General features: G+C 40.8%; 1 protein-coding gene across 1 annotated transcript in view; it reads left to right on the top strand.

Moving 5' to 3' along the window:
- Positions 1-5000, top strand: part of cacng2b (calcium channel, voltage-dependent, gamma subunit 2b) — a gene marked incomplete at its 3' end in the record, with an annotated part of 62476 nt that overhangs the window by 19652 nt on the left and 37824 nt on the right. The gene's annotated exons all lie outside the window — the stretch shown is intronic.

The following is a 5000-nucleotide window of genomic DNA, read 5'->3' as shown; positions in this document are numbered from 1 at the left end:
GCATTGACATCGTCTCAGGTGTTGCTTCTAAGTTGATCTGAGCAGTTTTTTTTCACATTTATTTTGAGCAAGACACAACTCCATTCAGTTTTCCTTAAAGGTGCTCCGAGGAACTTTCAGTGTGTGTTAACTCTAGCGCCCCCCTTTGGACTAGAGCGGTAGTGTTTTTACTACGCCAGCTGTTGTTCCTGGGTGAGCGTACAAATGAAAAATGAAACACCAAAGTATCGCTTACATTCTACTCAACCTCGTCATTTGCAAGTGCCCTCCTCATTTTGTGTGTGTGTGTGTGTGTGTGTGTGTGTGTGTGTGTGTGTGTGTGTGTGTGTGTGTGTGTGTGTGTGTGTTTGTGTGTGTGTGTGTGTGTGTGTGTGTGTGTGTGTGTGTGTGTGTGTTTGTGTATATGTGTGTGTGTGTATGTGTGTGTGTGTGTGTGTGTGTTGGTACTTAATTTAATTATTTTTTAGAAATAAATCAATGTTTCCCGGTCTTCACTTCTTCAAAGGGCTGTTTGATGGTTCAGGCTTGGTTCAAAGGTTCATGGTTAATTATAGGGTAAGGGGCTTGGTAATGCATTATGTCAATGAGGGTCCTGTGTGTGTGTGTGTGTGTGTGTGTGTGTGTGTGTGTGTGTGTGTGTGTGTGCGTGCTTGCGTTTTTTCTTGTGTTTCTGTGTGTGTATGTGTGTGTGTGTGTGTGTGTGTGTGTGTGTGTGTGTGTGTGTGTGTGTGTGTGTGCGTGCGTGCGTGCATGTATGTGTGTTTCTGCCTGTGTGTGTGTGTGTGTAAGGAATTCATTTTAGACTGTCTACATCAGGGGTTCTCAAACTTTTGATAGCTGAGGTCCAATTTAGGAACCCAACATTGGACTGAGGGCCGCCGAAGGAAAAAAAATTAAATAATTTCAATGGCCAGCGTCTTTGCGTCTTTACAGTTGGTCTCCATCCAATAATTTCATTAATAAATGAAGGGCTAGGTTTCATTTCAACATTGGGGGGGACACATTTAAAGCGGGGGTCTGGGGGTTGTCCCCCATAAAAAGTTGAGGTTCGAACACTTCATTTTGTGCATTTTGGTTAATTTTTATGCAGTAATTTGTGTCTTCTGTATTTATTTATGGTGGAAATGTTAAGGAAAAGACAACTAGCTCCCATTGACACACATCTAATGGAATATAAATCAAGGCACTGAGGCATTCTGTATTGCATTCAAATATTTATTCTACTTTATTGTTCAAAACTTTCTACACATTGAAAACGTATCACCTTTTGGAGTGTTTTTTTTGTAGGACTCACTACTCATGATGCAGCAGCAGTGTTAACTATTATGACACTATACATTGGAAATAAACCGGGTGGGCTATCAGCAGTCAACTAGGCCGATAGTTCCATGGCTATCAGCAGCTAGCTAACGTTAGCTTGTTAGCTAAACTTTATGCAAAAGAGTTAGAAACCAGATAATGTTAGCATCCATCCTTAGACACTTGACCTAATCTAATTCACCTTGAAGGTGAGAAAGTGCATCGTATTGGGCTTAACAAGCTCACTATCTAACAACTTACATTGGGACCACTACACTGCCTGCTGCACTGCGGGAGGCTGACCAGCCGTCTGCAACGAGAGGCAGAGGCCAGCCGAACTTCGCAAGTTTAAGATGGTATGGTCCACTGTAGGGGTGTTATTATTAATAATTGGGGAATGAATATAAACAATTAGGAGGGATATTTAAGTGTTTCGACCCCTGTACTGTTTTTACTGTTACGGGGGACACATCTCCTCCGTGCGTTTCAATAAAACAAATAAAAAAAAATTATGATATGTTTTACTTTTTTATTTTTTCAATAAATTATTTTTTATAATTCAATGCGGGCCGCACTTTTAGAACCACTGGTCTATATGAAACATTTAAAAATATGCATAGTTTTGGTTGGAACTCATGCAATATGTTTGTATATTTTTCATTGAAGTGGGTTAACAGTGTTGAGTAGAAGTTAGCTTTAGGTCAACACAGCACTTTTTAAGTAGTCAAGTCAAGTTAATATCATAATTAAAATGTTGTATTAGGAGTTTCTTTACCTGCTAATATATATTTATGAATATTTACCTAATTTAAAAACTGTATACCTCGATTCTGAAAGGAACTTTGCCAGGCTGAGGAGGAAGCCAGTGATATAATATTCTGTTTGTGATAATAAATGAGATTATTGCACTAATGCTCCACACACACACACACACACACACACACGCAAACATACCCAAACACACACACACGCAAACACACACACACACACAAATATAAACAAACATACATACACACACCTCCACGCAAACACACACACACACTGCACACACACACACACACACACACACACACACACACACACACACACACACGCAAACATACCCAAACACACACACACGCAAACACACACGCACACGCACACACACGCACGCATACACAAACACACACACACACACACACACACTAGAACATGTTTTGAAGTTGCAAGGGAACACAGCTAAAGGCTCGTCTGATGTTTATGGAACTAAATACTTTATGAACTCCAGGAGGGGCGAATATTTTTGTTTTTTGTTTTCTAAGCATTTCTCTCTCTCTCTCTCCCCCTCCACCCCTCTCTCCCCCTCTCTCTCTCTCTTTCCCTCTCTCTCTCTCTCCACCCCTTTCTCCCTCTCTTTCCCTCTCTCTCTCTCTCTCTCTCTCTGTCTCTCTCTCTCTCTCTCTCTCTCTCTTTCTCTCTCTTTCTCTCTCTCTCTCTCTTTCCCTCTCTCTCTCTCTCTTTCCCTCTCTCTGTCTCTCTATCCTCAGTTCCTTCCTGCTTGTATGATTTTGTGTTTGCTGAATATTGTGTTGTTCAAGCAGTAAATAAAAGGTCCAAAATGTACACTCAGGTGTTACATCTAATACATTAGATTAGATTAACTGTATTGCCATTACACATGTAAACATTAGAACGATATACGAAATGCAGGTGGGTCTTACCAGAGTGCAAACAGCAGTTATAGCCTTTGCCTATTATATCTGCATATGTACTCATTCATCATGCTTTGTTTTTTTTTTAAGATTTTTTTTTTTTGGCATTTTTATGCTTTATTGACAGTGTAGAGACAGAGTTGAAATGGGGCAGAGAGGGGAGTGACATGCAGAGAACGACCGCGGACTGGAATCGAACCCGGGTCCGCTGCTGGCCGAGGCCCATGGGGGGGGGGGGGGGGACGCCTTACCAACTGAGCTAAGGGCGCCCCCCCTTTCTTTCTTTTTTTAAAGATATTACCCACTGCGCCACAAAACATTGCAATACAGACGATTATCGTTTTAATGTCAGTAATCAATTGGCAGAGTTTCACGGAGATATGTATATAGTTAAACCATGATTTACATTCACATTCAGTGTCTCGAAAGCTGCAGCGAGATGCTACTCAGAATACTGGATGCTCCTTCAGTCCCTCCTACGTTCTTAAAGGAATCAATAGTCACAAATTAAGAGAGAGAGATAGAGGGAGAGAGAGAGAGAGAGAGGGAGAGAGAGAGGGAGAGAGAAAGAGAGAGGGAGAGGGAGAGATAGAGAGGGAGAGAGAGAGGGGTAGATAGAGAGAGAGGGCGAGAGAGAGAAAGAGAGAGAGAGAGAGATATAGAGAAATAGTTAGACAGAGGGAGAGGGGAGAGCGAGAGAGACAGAGAGAGAGAGAGAGAGAGATGGTTTTCTTTAAGATATCAGCAGCAGCAGCAGCCCTTGTGCATCATCACACCTTCACAGCTTTGAGTCTGATTGATTATTCTGTTTCTCTTCTTTGGAGATGAGTAATCAGTGTTGTCATGGTGATTGTTGTGGCGCCCCCGTTAGTGAGACGATCTGTATATCATTTAAGCTCGGAAATATCCAACAGTCTATCCAACAGTGGGAAATTTTAAAGCTACAGATACATAATTTTAAAGGTGCAGTGTGTAATATGACATCATCAAGAAAGTTCTAACTCCACCCCTTTCGAATAATAACAGAAGCTACAGTGGCCTTCAAGGACAAGAACAATTCTACATTTTAAACAATGCACCTGATGACATTCCAACTATGACACTTTCAAGATGGCAGCACTAGGCCTTGGTCCAAAATATGCAGAAATATGGACATATATGAGATCCTTTCTAAGGGAAAAATAAATAATAAAAAAAAAAATTTCAGCTATTATGCACAAAATTCAATGTACTTATGGATATTATAATTACTTTCTACAAAATCTGCTAGGAAATAAAACCCAAAATTCTACACACTGCAGGTTTAATTTATTTTAACATTGATGTCAGGGGACTACAGATGAAAATTGCCTTTAAGCTAATTACTCTTCTCTTTTTTTTTAAGATATTATTTTTTGTCATTTTTTTATGCTTTATTGATAGTGTAGAGACAGAGTTGAAATGGGGCAGAGAGGGGAGTGACATGCAGAGAACGACCGCGGGCTGGAATCGAACCCGGGTCCGCTGCTGGCCGAGGCCCATGGGGGGGGGGGGAGACGCCCTACCAACTGAGCTAAGGGCACCCCCTAATTACCCTTCTTAAATAAACTGAATTGAATTGACAATGGCTTTAATATACAGCTCTGGAAAAAAATTAAGAGACCACTCCAAATGTTCAGTGTCTCTCGTTTTACTCTTTAGAGGCATATGTTTGAGTAGAATGAACATTTTGGTTTTAGACTATAAACTACTGACAATATTTCTACCAAATTCCCCCAAAAAATGTTGTCATTAAAGAGCATTTCCATTGAGTAATGTAGAGATGAAGATTGTTAATTTATCTGATCGTGAAAACAGAGAACGGGCTAGTTTACCCATAGAGACAGTGCATAACGCGTCATAATCTGAGGCCACGCCCATCGTGGGGGAAAACAATTCACAGCGCCCCGTTCACTTTCTATTGAATGACACTCGTATTCGGCAAACAAACTTAATAAAAACGTAATACGACATGCCTTTCACAAATACACG

This window comes from Ammodytes marinus (genome assembly GCF_949987685.1).
Source record: "Ammodytes marinus genome assembly, chromosome: 6".
NCBI lineage: Eukaryota > Metazoa > Chordata > Actinopteri > Uranoscopiformes > Ammodytidae > Ammodytes > Ammodytes marinus.
This window is presented reverse-complemented; position numbering and strand designations above follow the sequence as displayed.